Source organism: Oryctolagus cuniculus, chromosome 14, assembly GCF_051225735.1.
Source record: "Oryctolagus cuniculus isolate XC-2025 breed Fujian yellow rabbit chromosome 14, ASM5122573v1, whole genome shotgun sequence".
Taxonomy (NCBI): domain Eukaryota; kingdom Metazoa; phylum Chordata; class Mammalia; order Lagomorpha; family Leporidae; genus Oryctolagus; species Oryctolagus cuniculus.
Genome location: NC_142880.1, coordinates 9,109,214 through 9,126,833, shown reverse-complemented (window position 1 = coordinate 9,126,833; position 17,620 = coordinate 9,109,214). Strand labels below are relative to the sequence as shown.

General features: G+C 37.4%; 1 long non-coding RNA gene and 1 pseudogene across 2 annotated transcripts in view; both read left to right on the top strand.

The window, feature by feature from the left end:
- Positions 1–17,620, top strand: part of LOC149122234 (uncharacterized) — a 335,113-nt gene that overhangs the window by 200,808 nt on the left and 116,685 nt on the right. The window contains exon 3 of one of the 2 annotated variants that reach the window (XR_016220451.1): positions 5,445–5,540. The exons of the other annotated variant lie outside the window; for it this stretch is intronic. This is a non-coding gene — a long non-coding RNA (uncharacterized LOC149122234). Of the gene's footprint in view, positions 1–5,444; positions 5,541–17,620 lie in introns of those variants that run through there. 2 annotated transcript variants of the gene reach the window in all.
- Positions 1,717–1,810, top strand: LOC149122235 (U2 spliceosomal RNA; annotated as a pseudogene).

Sequence of the window (17,620 nt, the reverse complement as noted above, 5' to 3'; positions counted from 1 at the left end):
AAAATGGTAATTAGCATTTGCATCACCTTATAGTTTCTTTGTGCTTGGAGGTTTCAAGCTCTTCTTTCTTAGCTCTTCATAAAATAGAAGGGTACTTCGAAAAGTTAATGGAAAAAGAAAGTAAAAATGTTTATTTTGGATAAAAAAATTTGAAGACCATCGTAGTTTTGTTTTTGTATACATTTTCTGTGAACTTTAATTGTATTTATTTAAAAGAGAAAAAGAGAAGGAATGATTTAGACATAGCTCTCATTCACCAAATAACCTCAGTAGTCAGGAACCAGGAATTCAATATGTCTTCCACGTGGGTGTCAGAGACCTAACTATTCAAGCCATCGCTGCTGCCTCTCAAGGTCTTCAATAGTAGGAAGCTGGAGTCAGGAGCTCCAGCCAGGAATTGAATCCAGGAACTCCAATGTAGGGTAGAAATGAGCATTGTAACCTCTAGGTTAAATTCTTGCAACATCATTAACTTTTCTGAAGACGTCCTGCATGTGTGGATTTCAGTTTTTTGTTCTGCAAATAAATTTATATTTTAATTCCATTTTTCAAAAAACTGTTTGAAGTACTCTCACACATAATAGATTATTGTGAACTTTAATCACCTCCCTATATTATAGAGCAGCATTAGAGCTTATTCTTCGTATTGGTGTCCTTTATCCAATCTCTCTCTATCCCCCTTCTACCAAAGGTTGCCCAACATCTGCTGTCATTAATTGACAGTCAGAGCTTCCACCGATGTGAGGGAACATGTGTATTTGTCATTTTGTGTCTAGTGTATGTGATTTTACATAATGACCTCCAGTTTCATTCACATGAATGCAAAGGATCAGAAAAAGGAGATTTCGTCCTCCGCTATGACTAACCTACATTTTATTTTGTATGTATACCATATTTTATTTCTCTGCTTATCTATTGATAGATGCTTTGATTGATTCTACATCTGGCCATTGTGAATAGTGCTATGATATACTTGGAAGTATAGGTATCTCTTTGACAGGTTGGTTTGATTTCTTTTGGATATACATCCAGATCATCTGGATGAGGAGTACCTGGTAGGTCTATTTGTAGTTCTTTTGAGGAACTTTTATACTGTTCTCTATACTGACTATATTAATGTACATCCCAACCAGTCATGTATAAGAATTTCCTTTTATCCACATATTTAAAAAGACTCGTTACTTTTAGAAAGAGACTTATTTATTTGAAAATCAGAATGAGGAAGAGGGTGAGGGAAGTAGTCTGGAAAAGGGAGGAGGGAAGGAGAGAGGGTGAGACAGAGAGATTGATTGATTGATTGATTGATATTTTATCTGCTAGTTTACTTCTCACATGGACACAACAGCCATTATTGGGCCATGCCAAAATCAAGAGCCAGGAATTCCATCCTGGTCTTCCACATGTGTTGCCATCTTCTACTGCCTTCCAGGTGCAAAATTAGGAGCTGGATGTAAAGTGGAGTAGCTAGGATTTGAACCTGCATTGCAATATGGGATACTAGTATCACACCAGTGGCTTAACCTGCAGTGCCACGATGCTGGCCCATGTTACTTTTTTATCTTTTGGATACTATTCATCCAATTGGAGTGAGATTACATTTCATTGTAATTTTCACTCACATTTCCCAAATAGCTAAGGATGTTGGGCATTTTCTCAGTTACTTTTTGGCCAAATGTATTTCTCCTTTTGAAAAGTATGTATTCAGATCACTTGCTCATCACTTCTCGGCCTTTTGGCTAAGATCAAGTGCAGATCACTTGCTCATCTTTTGATTGGATTAATTTTTTATTAAAATTTTTGCTTACATATTTAGGGTATTAATCTTTCAGCTGACTAATCATTTATAAAAATCTCCTGTTTTGTAGGACTCCGTTCTTAGCACTCTTTTGATTGTTTCCTTTGATGGCCAGAGGTTTCTTGGTTTCATGTAATTCCATTTGTCTATTTGTACTTTTTTGCCTATTCTTTTGGAATTTTGTACAATTGCATCTTAGCTTACAACAGTAGTTTCATAGTTTGAAACCTTAAATGTAGGTCTTTTGTGAATTACCTTGATATGGTGAGATGTGGGGTTTAGTTTCATTCTTTTGCATATTCAACCCAGTTTAGCCGGCACTATTTATTGTATGTATATGGTGAAGTCTTTGTTAAAAAACCAGGATCCAGTGGAGTTTATCCCAGGGATGCAAAGATGGTTCAACATATGTGAATCAAGAAATGGAATATATCACATCAACAGACTAATGAACAAAAGCCGTATGTTCATCCCAGTAGATATAGGAAAGCATTTAACAAGATTCAACATCCATTCAATGAATTATGTGTTGAAGAAAATCTTTAACATAATAAAGGATGTATATGCCAAACCCACAGCAAACATCATCCTGAAGATTACAGCATTTCATATATAATATCAGGAACATGAAAAGACCATTCACTTTCACCATTATCTTCATTAACACATACCTATTAGGAAAAAAAAAACTTCACTTTTTAGCAAGTGGAAGTCTCATAAGTGGTGTTTGGAAGCCCCATTTCTCTGGGTTTCCATTTTATTCTCCAACAATGAAGCTCCAAATGAACTGAGAGTGTCAGGATTGGGTAAGTTACTTCTGTGCGTGTCAGCGTGGTGTTCCTCCATTGTATTGAATTTGAGCTGTTCCTCCATTGTATTGAATTTGAGCTGTTCCGTGACAGAGGTAAACCAGAGATTAGTGTTAAGTAGCTTTGCAGTACTGCTCTGAAAATATATCCTTAAGATTCTGGATAATGTACTCCACTGTTGGAACACTTAGGCTTTCTTTTTAGTAACTCTCAGGGGTTACTTGAGACTTCAGGTTACCTTGCTGTGCTCTGAAGAATTTCCCAGGGAGTTTGATTTGAACATGAAGTTCAAGTTTAGTTGCCACATTTGTGGCTTCCTCAAACCAAAACTCGTGATATACTTCAGTCTTTTCCATTACTTCATTGAGAGAATGCAGGGCTACAGTCAAACTACCGGCTGCAAAGACGAGAACAGGGGTTTGTTTCTGGAGATTTTTCCCAAAAGCTCTTGTAAAAGGTGAGGCATTTTTAAGAGTAATAATAGAATTCTTGACTTTGAGGTTGAAAATATTTTATTGAAAGAATAAAACCAGTTTATTGGTTTGAAGCAGTAGATGAATATTTCTATGACAGTGATATTAATGTCTTATTTTTTAAATGAAGCCGATAGTTTAAGAAAGAATTGTAGATGATTTAGATATTTGATTTAGTTATACAGTGGTGGTATTTCTCAACCTGTATATAAACTGGTTTCATAATTTTTCCTACTGGTGCTTTTCATCAGTCGTAACAACGCATCTGATTTTTTTTTTACAAACTTGTACTTCAAATGTAAAATATAAAATAAGAAATTTTACCTCATTAAAATAGAAAAAAATTAGTATTCTTTGTCTTTAGTTCAGATTATTGTGAAACATTAATTGGTTATCCGGTCTTTAGAGTGTCAACCTTTTGTGCCACAAGTAAGCTCCTTACACACCATCACAGGTTGCTCAGGCATTCAGTCAGCTCAGATCTAACTTGCAGCATGCCAGGCAGTGATTCATCAAAATGGTGAGCATACCATTCTTCAGACTGGTACTTCTCAGTGGGATATCGAGCCTCATGCACACAAAGGCAGGCACTAGAATTTGGGTCAGCAGTTCAGGCTATGAATTGGCAGAAAAGCAGACATGTCCTTGTGTAGATGATATAGCCATATACGCATCTCTCATCTACACTGATAGTAGTGGTAGTAGTTTAGAGTCCATCATTCTTCTTATGGGAACCAGGGAGCAGTGGCAAAAAGAACTTCCCAGTTTAGATTCATGTGTTCAAACAATTTATCTGGGATGTATTGTTTTGCTCAGTTGGCCTACCAATTTTTCATATGTTAGCTTCACTCTCATGTAAGTTCTTCCTCCCTCATCATATTATGGAAAAGGACAGAGACAGCTCTGTGACGTTTATCTCCCATACTTCAGATTTACACATAGGAGAGGACGTATCTTCTCCAATCCCTAGAGTGATGGTATGTAGGAGAAATACTTCTGGTTATTTCCACATCATATTGCCATTGTTTTCCCACAGGAGGGAGGACTTACTTGAATTATGACTGAGGAAAAAGGAGCTATACATACATAACTTGATAACCTCTCTTTCATATCAGCCTGCCACAAAAAAAAGATTCATTCTGGTTTGCTTTTTTGTCTTGTAGTCATCTCCTTGTCTGTCTCTTCTCTTTCATGGAAGGCCTGCAGTTTGATTGTACAGAGTTGCCATGCTAACTTCCTCAGGGAAGTCTAATTATGAGACAATGCTAGCAGACTCATTCAGCTGTAGTGCATAAGTCACATTCTCCAAATAGATCTATCAATAATAAATTTAGAACTTGAGCTGCACTACTATGTCGCCTGTCATGTTTCTCATTTAGTTCTGAAATATGAGGGAAGAAATTTTATTTGTTGCCCCTAAACATATCTCACAATTTCTAGAGTTATATTGTTCTGTTTGGTGGTTATTCTAGTGAAATAGTAATGATTCTTTAGAATAGTTTCACCTAAAACACAGGGGTATGTGTGATATAACTTTAAATTTACCATACTAAAATTATCTTTCTGATTTGATAAAGCATCATAATAAGATTTCTAAATCTGATCAATAGTGTATAGCAGATACTTTCATATGAGCTGAAATGTGCAACACAAAAAAGGGAATACTAGTCGAAGAAAGTGAACACAGAGTTTGACACATCTAGGAAGTACTCAGTATAAGTGGTGGAGTTTGTAACTGGTTGTGGAGTTAAGGAAAAGTGGAGTTAGGGATTGTTATGGACTGGATGTTTATGACCCTCCAAGATTGTATATTGGAATCATAGACCCAGTGTGATGCTAGGAAGTGGGGCCTGTAGGAGGTAATAGATTATGGGCGTGGAGCCGTCGTGAGAACTATATATTCCTGCTTTCTACCAAGTGAGAGAGGAAGTCAGCTCTCTGTAACAAGGAAACAACTTCTTATCAAACACTGCATCGGCCAGCATTCCAATCTTGGACTTTCTAGAAGGTTGCGTTTTGAGTGATGGAGTAGATTATGATGTTATTACCATATTAATGCAATAAATATTTTGAAGGGAGAATAGAGATGTGATAGGAGGAGATGAAGGCCCATGACTTCATTTTTAAAGTCATCTTCACTGAATAATAACAACATGCAATAAATTTTGACTATTTTAATTGGAAGTTCAATGTGCTCTCATATCCATATGCACTCATGTAGCCAACATCATAATTAAAATATAAAACTACTTTCCCTTCATGTCTATTTGCAGTTGATTTCCCCAGATCTCTAGCCTCATGTAACCACTCATCTACATATTGTCACTGTGGTTAATGCTATGGTTTGAATGTGGTTTTTCACCTAAGGATCCATGTGCTGCAAGATTGTCTCCACTGTGGTGATGCTGAGGTGAAATCTTTCAAGAACCAGATCCTTGGGAAGGGTCCTTACATCAACCAGGGGACTTACATTAGAAGGTAAAGTTGGTTCTTATGGGCCCTGAGTGAGTTCTCATGAGACTTAGCTGCTATAAAAGTTTGACTTTCATTGGCCAAAATTGTGAACTTAATAAAATTCTTCATAAAATTACTACCTCAAGTATTTTATTATACTGACAAAAGCTGACTAGTACAATTAGGTGTGTGCTTTCTAGAATTTCTTATAAATAGAATCATGTAGTATATTTTTGTTTACCATTTATCCTTACTAAAATGCCCTCAATATCCAGTCATTTAATTTTTAAAAATTTATTTCAGAAACATAGAGACACAGATAGAAAGACACATACACATCGAGAGAGAGAGAGTTTCCGTCTTCAGATTCACGCCCCAATTGCCTGCAGTGACTGGGACTGGGATGGGGACAAATCCAGGAGCAGGAATCCAGTCATGTCTGTTGCCTCACAAGGTCTGCATTGACAGGAAGCTGGAGTCACGAACTGAAGCCAGGTACTGAATCTATGCATTCTGATACTGGTGCTGGGTATCTTAATTACTAGATACCCAGTCCCTGTCATATTTTTGAGCATATAAATTGTGCGCTCCTTCTTCATTAAATGAGCAGTATTCCATGGTAGATTTGCAATTTTTTATCTATTTATCTGTTATACTTGGGTTGTTTCTACCTTTTAGCATTTATAAGTAAAATTGCTTTATAAATTCATGTATAAAACTGAGTAGACGCATGTTTCAAGCAAATGTTTAGGATATAAATTATGAGGTCATTTTATTAGTGTACTCGAAAATTTCTGACAACTTTTCCAAAGCTTGCAAAATGTTTGTAGCAGTAAACATAACCATTGCAGGATATGAGAGTTGCGGTTACTTTTTATCTACCAACACGTGGCACTGTCAATGTCTAAACATAGCCAATGTGTCCAGTTTTGAAGTAGATATTTTTGAAGAATACACAGGAGAGAGTAACCTACACAATTCTTAAATTGCACAAGGTGTGATCTGAAATCATAAATTTGTCAATGAATTTATATATGAAAATAATTAAAACTGCCAAACTCAATGAAATGAATCATGTTGTGCTTGTAGAGTAGAGAATTGCAGAAAGCATTGTCATTTTACTCAACAGAGAAGTTTAGAAATCTGCCAGGTATAAAAATGGATAAAACATTTAAGAGAATCAAGAGTATATAGGAAATTCAAGACTACAGAGAATATGAGGTTGGCATTGTGGTGCAGTAGTTTAATCCTTTGCCTGTGTTGCCAGCACCCCAAGTGGGCACCAGTTTGAGTCCCAGCTGTTCTTCCTACAGATTGGTGCTCTGCTGCGGCTTGGGAAAGCAGTGGAAGACGGCCTTAGGTGGTGGGACTCCAGCACCTGCATGGGAGACCTGGAGGAAGCTCCCGTCTCCTGGCCTTGGATCAGCTCAGCTCTGACCTTTGCGGCCATTTGGGGAGTGAACCAGCAGATGGAAAACCTCTCTCTGTGTTTCTCCCTCTCACTGTCTGTAACTGTACCTCTCAAATAAATATTTTTTTTTAAAAAAAAGGGAGCCAGCACTGTGGCACAGTAGGTTAATCCTCTGCCTGTGGTGCTGGCATCCCCTATGGGCACTGGTTCTAGTCTCAGCTGCTCCTCTTCCAATATAGCTCTCTGCTGTGGCCTGGGAAGGCAGTAGAAGATGGCCCAAGTGCTTGGGCCCTGCATCTGCATGGGAGACCAGGAAGAAGCTCCTAGGTTTGGATTGGCACAGCTCCGGCTGTTGCGGCCATTTGGGGAGTAAACCAATAGAAGGAAAACCTTTCTCTCTGTCTTTCCCTCTCACTGTCTGTAACTCTACTTCTCAAATAAATAAATAAAATCTTTTAAAAGACTACAGAGAATTTAAGTGTAAGTGACCATCAAGTGTAAAATGCATCAAGAGATCTAAATAAAGATCACAATGCCTCCATTTTTTTGCAACTAAGATGTTACTGTAGCTTCATCTGGAATTTTTGCTTTGTTCTCGAGTCAGCAACCACATCAGAGTGAGTTGAGTATCACGGGGTAGAAATTAAAGGATTGCCAGTGAAGGTTAAACCTTTTAGCATTTGGCTGAAAAAAAAAAAAAGATTGAATCAATCAAACATGCTGAATTGAGATCCATTCTGTGTAACCCTTAGAACAATGCGTGATATACAGAAGGAAATCAATGATTGCAACATTATATGCTTCAACCCTAGGAGTAAGAGTTTGATATTTTTACTTCTGGATTTCTCCAGATGTCAAAAATCAAGCTGCTAGAGGTTCTACAGATCAGAGACTCTGACACTCATCCAGACATCCAGGGCAGATGCATTCAAAAGGTTCCACAGTGTACATGTTGTGGCAGCAAATTAGCTTCGCTTAATGGTACTAAAGCAGGAATGGTCATTAAAGAGAAAATAATGACGGAAATATATGATTTTATACATGTGTGCAACAACCTGGAAGCACCTCTATGGTGTCAATATGGAAGGGTCAAAATCTCACAAATTAACAGTGCATAAAGTGCGTATGTGTCAAGTGTATTTGTTTTGTGTTTTTCGGAATTACTTTGGTTTATAAAGATTTGTCTTTAGAAACTGCTAGTGGAACCCTCTCCTTCTGTCATAGATTTTAATTCCATGAGTATTTTCTTTATAATTAATTTTTTAAGAAATTCATTTATAGAATACAGAATTTCATGCATTTCAAATATATAAATTTAGGAACACGGTGTTTCTTCTCACCCTGCCCTCCCTCCTGCCCACTGTCCCTACCTTCTTCCTCCTCCCTCCCCTATTCCCATTGTTAATTTTTACAAAAATCTATTTTCAGTTAACTTTATACTCATAAGATTAACCCTACACTGAGTAAAGAGTTCAACAAATAGTATGAAAACCAACAAATGCTATTTTTCAATATTTGAGAGGAGGGCTAGTTACAGTGAACAGATCTCAAAATGTCAATTTCCTTTTATAGATTACATTTTAGATACTCTATTAGTTACCACAGATCAGGTAGAATATTTGTCTAATTGCAACTGACTTATTTCACTAAGTATAATGATTTCCAGTTGGAACCATTTTGTTGCAAACACAGGATTTCATTATTTTTAACATTGCATAGTATTTACATTATATATATATATATATATGTAAATAATTTATCCAATCTTCAGTTAATGGATATCTGGGTTGATTCCATATTTTAGCTATTATGAATTGTGTTTCTGTGTGGGTGAAAACTGATGAAATCTTTACTTAATATATACTGAATCAATCTTCTGTATATAAAGATAATTGAAAATGAATCTCGATGTGAGTGGAATGGGAGAGGGAGCAGGAGATGGGAGGGGTTCAAGTGGGAGGGAAATTATGGGGGGGGAGGTACATGGAGGTACAGAGCATTGTTTCATATGCTGATTTCATTTCCCTTTGGTAACCCAGTGTAGGATTGCTGAGTCATATGGTCGGTCTATATTCAGATTTCTGAGGTATCTCCATACTATTTTCCACAGTGGTTACATGAGTTTACATTCCTACAACAGTGATTAAGGTACCTTTTTCTGCACATCCTTACCAGATTTCTTGTTTGCTGATTTCTGTTTGAGAGTCATTGTAACTGGAATGAGATGAAATTTCACTGTGGTTTTGATTTGCATTTCCCCAGTATCTAGTGATCCTGAGCATTTTTTCATGGGTCTGTTGGCCATTTGAATTTCCTCTTTTGAAAAATGCCACTCAAGTTCTTTGCCTATTTCTTTTAAGGGTTTGTTTTGTTCTTGTTGAGTTTCTTAAGCTCTTCGTAGATTCTGGATATTAATCCTTTCTCTGTTGCATAGTTTGCATATATTTTCTCCATTATATTGGTTTCCTCTTCAGTTTGCTCAGTGTTTCTTTTGCAGTGCGGTAGCTTCTTACCTTGATGTACTCCCATTTGTCAATTTTGGCTTTGATTGTGCTTCTGTAGTCTTTTCTAAGAACTCTTTGTTTGTGCTAGTGTCTTGAAGGGTTTCCCCAATGTTCTCTGGTAATTTGATAGTATTGGGTCATCAATTTAGATTTTTGATTAATTTTGAGAAGTTTTTATGTAAGGTAGGGTCTTGTTTCAAACTTAGACACACAGATCCAGTTTCCCTAACACCATTTGCTGAAGAGACTATCCTTCCTCTAGGGATTCATTTTTATTGTTTTTTCAAAGATAAGTTGATTGTAGTTGCATGGATTAATATTTGGAATTCCTATTCTGTTCCATTGGTTGGCATGTCTATTTTTTTGCTAGTACCAGGCTGTTTTGATTATAACTGCCTTGTAGTATATGTCTTGAAATTGGGTATTGTAATGCCGCAGGCTTTGTTTTTGTTATATATGACTGCATTAGCTATTTGAGGTCTCTTGTGTTTCCATTTGAATTTTAGCATCATTTTTCTGAGATGCAAGAAGGCTATTCTTGGTATTTTTATGGGATTGCATTGCATCTGTAAATTTCTGTTGATTGTTTGGACATTTTAATGATATTCTTCCAAATTACATGGCAGACTTTTCCATTTTGTTTGTGTCCTTCTTCAATTTCTTTCTTAATGTTTTGTAATTTTCATTGCAGAGATCCTTTGTTAAATATATTCCAAGGCATTTAAATTTTTGTAGCTATTGTGATTGTGATTGATCTTAAGAGTTGTTTCTTAGCCATGGCATTGTCTGTGTATCCAATGGTCATTGATTTTTGTGTGTTAATTTTGTATCCTGTTTATTTTCCAAACTATTTTATGAGTATCAAAAGTCTCTTAGTGGAATCTTTTGGTTCCCCTATGTAGAGAATATCATGTCATCTGCAGATATGGATATTTTGAATTCCTCATTACCAATTTGTTTCCTTTTGATTCCTTTTTTCCTGATGGTTCTGACTGAAACTTCTAGAACTATATTGAACAGTGCTGAAAGTAGGCATCCTTGAATGGTTCTAGGTCTTAATAGGAGTGTTTCCAACTTTTCCCTATTCAGTAAGATTCTAGGTTTAAACAACAACTTTCCAGTTTTTTTTTTTTCATTTATTTTTTTTTATTTAGTAAATATAAATTTCCAAAGTACAGTTTATGGATTACATTGGCTCCCCCCCCATAATTTCCCTCCCACTTGAACCCCTCCCATCTCCCGCTCCCTCTCCCATTCCATTCACATCGAGATTCATTTTCAATTATCTTTATATACAGAAGATTGATTCAGTATATATTAAGTAAAGATTTCATCAGTTTTCACCCACACAGAAACACAAAGTGTAAAAATACTGTTTCAGTACTAGTTATAGCATTACTTCACATTGGACAACACATTAAGGACAGATCCCACATGAGAAGTAAGTACACAGTGACTCCTGTTGTTGACTTAACAATTTGACACTCTTGTTTATGGTATCAGTAATCTCCCTAGGCTCTAGTCATGAGTTGCCAAGGCTATGGAAACCTTTTGGGTTCGCCGACTTCGATCTTATTCTGACAGGGTCATAGTCAAAGTGGAAGTTCTCTCCTCCCTTCAGAGAAAGGTACCTCCTTCTTTGATGGCCCCATTCTTTCCACTGGGATCTCACTTGCAGAGATCTTTCATTTAAGTCTTCTTTTTTTTTTTTTTTTTTTTTTCCCCCAGTGTGTCTTGGCTTTCCATGCCTAAAATACTCTCATGGGCTCTTCAGCCAGATCCGAATGCCTTAAGGGCTGATTCTGAGGCCAGAGAGCTATTTAGGACATCTGCCATTCTATGAGTCTGCTGTGTATCCCGCTTCCCATGTTGGATCGTTCTCTCCCTTTTTGATTCTGTCAGTATTAGCAGACACTAGTCTTGTTTGTGTGATCCTTTTGACTCTTAGACCTATCAGTGTGATCAATTGTGAATTGAAGTTGATCACTTGGACTAGTGAGATGGCATTGGTACATGCCACCTTGATGGGATTGTATTGGAATCCCCTGGCACATTTCTAACTCCACCATTTGGGGCAAGTCCGATTGAGCATGTGCTAACTTTCCAGTTTTACATATTCATCAAAACTACTGATGATTCTGAACTAAAATGTCATTAGCCCACAAAAGATTGCTATTCATTGGAAGAGACAATAATTCAAGATTTTTAAAATCCTTCTGATAATTTTACAAATGTTATTTTTATTAAAAGAGAAAACTAATTAGGATATTAGCATAAAGTTTAAAGGCCTCAGAAGAATGGAAATCAAGGATCTTTTCCAAAGTCTTTTCTACAATAATATTATTTAAATGCTAATTTCAGATATTTAAAATTTATCAATATGTACATTTTTAATTTTAGAATTTACTAGGGTCTGTGCTGCTAATGCTGGGTATCTTCACTTGGAACTTCCACCATTAGAGTCATTATTTTGAATTAAATTACTTTTAGGATCTTAAGCATATGGCACTTATTTCTAAAGCAAGATCAAAAACTTGAGAAAATTTTTTAAAGATTTAAGCAGAGACCTGTCATGTTAGAATGAATCCCCTAAAAAAATCCCAACAACACTATCAGTTCAATAAACATGGGAATAAAAATATTTAGTTATAAATGAATTTACTGCAATGTTATTATCCTTGCTTCTAAAATATATCCTTGTTTTAAAATGTAAGAAAAGAAGAGCCAGTGAAATTTTTTAAAGATTTATTTTATTTATTTGAAAGACAGAGTTACAGAGAGAGGTAGAGACAGAGAGGTCTTCCATCTGCTGGTTCACTCCCCAGATGGCCGCAATGGCTGGAGCTGTGCCAATCCAAAGCCAGGAGCCAGGAGCTTCTTCCAGGTCTCCCATGTGGGTGCAGGGGCCTAAGGACTTGGGCCATCTTTCACTGCTTTCCCAGGCCATAGTAGCGAGGTGGTTTGGAAGAGGAGGTGCAGCCGGGACTAGAATTGGCACCCATAATGGGGTGCCAGCACTTCAGGCCAGGGCTTTAACCCATTGCGTCACAGTGCTGTGCCACAGCTCCCATCCCAGAATCTCTTACTGCAACAGTGTAAATGAAAAGGGGCAAAGGATTTCCCATAAATTAAGATCCCTCAATATGTTTCTTCCAATTACTGTGGGGAGCAATCCGGACTAGACTAAGTTACTCGAATTAGGACTTATTCTATGCATCTGCTCTCCCACAATATGGCGCTGGGAGAGAAGTAAACAGCTTCCGCACAGCTGCCTCCAGTTCAACTAATAAACTGTAGGACTTGCTCCTGATTGGAGGAGAGCAGCGTACTCGGCGTGTGGGCAGCCGAGTTAGGATTGGTGGAGGAGGACTATAAAGGAGGAGAGAGACGGCATGCACCAGGAACATCTAAGGGGAACATCTAAGGGGAACACCTGTGCAGCCCCCAGAGAGCCGGCCGGCGGTGTGCCGCTCCCCTGCGGAAGTGGGGAATGTGGCCAGGGGGAACTGCCCTTCCACGGAGGTGGAAGGGATAGTAGCCAACCCGGGAAGAACCAGCAGCAAACCCGGGGAGGGCCGAGCAGACTAAAGAACAGCGCAGGGTTTAGTGTCGCTCCTCCACGAAGAGGGGGAGCGACAATTACAAAATCTTGTTTTCAGTGAATACAGTTAGATGTTTGCTATCTTGAATCATATGTGTTTGTGAACTCCAGAGTTAAAAAATGGATGTTACCTCCCTCCCCAGGAGAACATTATAATTATTTAAAATTTAAGATAACTCTCTTAAAGTTTTTCTTTCCTAATATGTGTGTTAATTAGAAAAAGTAAATGAAAACATGCTGTTACTAAGTTCTGTATATGCCAGAACAAAAAATTGGAAAAAGACAAAATCAACTGAATAAGTGATTTGATAGTAAATTATGATTTGTAATATGAGTATGCAACTTATATGTATTAATGAATGATACTAACATCATTGATATAGTGTGGTAAAAGGTAGTGGGCTTTATCTGACCCTAATATAGATCTATTCATTTTTTTAAAAATAACTACTGATACTTTGAAAAATGGCATGCTTTTGTTTCCCCACTGAAAAACCTATATTTTATTTCCAAAAATGATAGTCATCATGTTTATATTTCATTACCAATAAAAACATTTTATTCCAGCTGTGAAATTGGTTCTCAGTGATGTGACTATGCTGAAGTGTGCCACATACTATTTATATCTGAATTGAATTCACAGCATGAATTCTGTCCTTATGAGGATGGAAGATAGAGTGTTTTACACGTATTGATAAAGACACAGGATTTTTTTTGTAATTCATTTGAGAAATCCTAGGGCTTAGTTAAGCATTTGGCTTTGGATTAGGATATTTCATTATATTTTATACCTTTTATTCCTCCAAATCTAGAACAAATTAAAGATTGAGAATATATGATTTTTTTATTTAACCCATATACTTTTTCAAGGACATAGACTGAATTTTTTCTCTTTGTGTAATAGCATATTGACATGAGACTTGATGAGAATTATGTTGTAGCAATTATCATGCCTTGCTGTTACCCCTGAAACCTAATGTATTTTAAATTTCTTTAAAAATTAAAAACTATACAAAATATTCATATCAAAAGAGAAATTATACAAGTATATCCTGCCATTAAACACAAGAAAATGAAAAAACAAATATTTTAGAAGTAAAAAATAAAGTATGTGAAATAAGAAAATACTCAATGGATAAATTTGATAGTAAAATGGAAATTAGAAGGGAAGCATTTAGTAAAGTTGAAAATATAACAATAGTAATTACTCAACCTGAAAAACAAAACTACTTAAGAAATATACAGTCTCAGTGTCATGGAAGATTCTGTAAGACATGAAACTCCAAGAGCTGCATAAAGGCCTGCATTATTCACAGCATGGGCAACAACCGGAGCTTCAGTATGTCTGATGAGTCCTCCGTACCCTTGCACCCCCTTGAACTGATCCCACATCCATAGGAGTCCACATTCCAGGAATAGTATGAGAGGAATCTCAATATTTTTTGGTGGGAAAATGGTAAATATTTATCTTCTTTTTTATGTCAGAATTCTTTTTTTTAAGGATTATTTTATTTTATTTGAAAAACAGAGTTACAGAGAGAGGTAGAGCCAAAGAGAGACAGTTCTGCCATTCTGCTGGTTCAACCCCAGATGACCACAATGGCTAGAGCTGAGCTGATCTCAAGCCAGGAGCCAGGAGCTCCCTGAGGGTCTCCCATGCTGGTGCAGGGGCCCAAGGATTTGGGCCATCTTGTACTGCTTTCCCAGGCCATCACAGAGAGCTGGATCAGAAGAGGAGCAGCTGGGACTTGAATCAGCATCCATATGGGATGCCGGCACTGCAGGCTAGGGCTTTAACCTGCTGCGCCAGAGCGCCAGCCCCATAATTCTTTTTTAAACAGTTTTTTAATTAAGGTGGTCAAATTTCATGTATTCCATATATTCAGATTTAGAATTATGGTGATACTTGGACAAACCTACCCTCTCTCCTGTTTTTTTTCTTATGCTTTCTTTATTTTTTATAATGATATACTTTCAGTTAATTTTATAATCATAAGATTAACTCTCCGCTTAGTAAAAATTCAACAAATAGCAAGAAGAAAAAAACTGTTCCTCAACAGTGTAGACAAGTGCTATAAATAATTGTTATCAAAATGTAAATTTTGCTCATGTAAATTACATTTTTTGTGCAATATTACCACAGATCAGGGAAAACATGATATTTGTTTTTTTTTGGGACTGGCTTATTTCACTATGTTTCATGGTTTCCAGTTGCATCCATTTTGTTGTGAAGGACAGATTTCATTCTTTTTATGGCTCATATTCTGTAGTGTATATATGTCGCTCCCCGTCTTCGTGGAGGAACGACACAGGACCCTGTGCTGTTCTTTTGTCTGCTCGGCCCTCCCCGGGTTTGCTGCTGGTTCTTCCCGGGTTGGCTACCGGCCCTTCCACCTCCGTGGAAGGGCGGTTCCCCCTAGCCACTTTCCCCACTTCCGCGGGGGAGCGGCACACCGCCGGCCGGCTCTCTCGGGGGCTGCACAGGTGTTCCTTCAGATAGATGTTCCCTTTAGATGTTCCTGGTGCATGTTGTCTCTCTCCTCCTTTATAGTCCTCTTCCACTAATCCCAACTCTGCTGCCCACACGCCGAGTACGCTGCTCTCCTCCAATCAGGAGCAGGTCCTACTGCTTATTGGTTGAACTGGAGGCAGCTGTGTAGAAGCTGTTTCTCCCTTCTCAGCGCCATATTGTGGGAGAGCAGATGCATAGAATAAGTCTTAATTCCAGTAACTTAGTCTAGTCCGAGTTGCTCCCCACATATATATACCATAATTTCTTTATACGGTCACTGGTTGAGGGACGTCTGGGTGGATTTTATGTGTTAGCTGTTGTGAGTTGAGCTGCAGTAAGCATAGGGGTACTCAAAACTCTTTCATATGCAGATTTCATTGTGTTTGGGTAAATTTCTAGGAGTGGGATGGCTCTGTTTTCAGCTTACTGAAGAATCTTCATACTGTCTTCCATAATGGCTGTACTAGTCTGTGTTCCCACCAAAAGTGGGTTAGGGTACCTTTTTCCCTATATCCTTGCCAGCCTTTGGTGTTCACTGATTTCTGTATGAGAGCCATTTCTGTGTGATTCTGATTTGCATTTCCCTGATGGATAGTGATCCTCAGCATTTTCTCATGTGTCTATTGGCCATTTGAGTTTCTTCTTTTGAAAAATGCCTGTTTGAGTCCTTTGTCCATGACTTTTAAGGTTTTTTGTTTTTGTTTTTGTTTTATTTTGTTATTGTTGTGTTTCTTGAGCTCTTTGTAGATTCTGGATATTAATCCTTTATCAGTTGCGTAGTTTATACATATTTTCTCCCATTCTCTCGGTTGCCTCTTGATTTTGTTAAGTGTTTGGCAGTGCAAAAGCTTCTTATCTTGATTTAATCCCATTTGTCTATTTTTGCTTTGATAGCCTGTGCTTTTGGGGTCTTCTCCAAAGAGCCTTTGCCATGTCTTGCAGTGTTTGTCTAATGTTCACTTGTAATTTGATGGTGTCATGTTATAGATTTAGGTGCTCGATAGCTTTTTCAGGTAAATTTTTTATAAAACATAAAGTAGGGAGTCTTATTTAATACTTTGTACCGAGAGATGTAATTTTCCCAGCACCATTTGTTGAAGAAACTCTCCTTTCTCCAGGGATTGATTTTAGCTCCTTTGTCAAATATTTGAGGATGTACGTATTGATTTCTGGGGATTCTGTTCTGTTCCATTGGTCTACATATCTGTTTTTGTGCCGGTCCCAGAATGTGTTGATTATACCTGTTGTGCAGAATGTCTTGAAATCAGGTGTTGTGATTCTTCCAGCATTTTTTCTTGTTAAGATTGCTTTAGCATGACTTGCATTGTGGCATAGCAGGTAAAGCTACCACTTATGATGCTGGCATCCCAAATGGGTGCTGGTTCTAGTTCTGGTTGCTCCACTTTAGATCCAGGTCCCTGCTAGCATGCTTGGGAAATCTGCAGAAGATAGCTGAAGGGCTTGAGTCCCTGCACCCACATGGGAGACCTGGAAGAAGCTCCTGGTTCCTGCCTTCTGACTGGCCCAGCTCTAGCAATTGCAGCCATTGAGGGAGTGAACCAGGCGATGGAAGCTCGCTCACTTTCTCTTACTCTGTAACTCTGGCTTTCTAATAAATAAATAAATCTTAAAAAAGGGTTGCTTTAGATATTTGGGATCTCCCGTGATTGCATATGAATTTTAGCATAGCTTTTTCTGGATCTAAGTTTAAAGTCATTGGTAATTGGGATCACATTTATTCTGGAAATTGCTTTCTGTACTATGGACATTTTGATATTAATTCTTTCAAACCTTGAATATGGAAGATTTTTCCATTTTTTTCTTTGTTATTTATTTAATATTTTTAATTTTTATTACAGAGATAAAAATTCACTTCTTTGGTTAAATTTATTTCAAGGTATTTAAGTTATATGTGGCTATTGTGAATGTGAATGATTTTTACAAGTTGGTTCTTGGCCATGATATCATTTGTGTATACAAGGCTCTTGATTTTTGTGTGTTGATTTTATATCCTGTAGCTTTACCAAACTGTTTGTAGGTTTCAATAGTCTTTTAATGAAT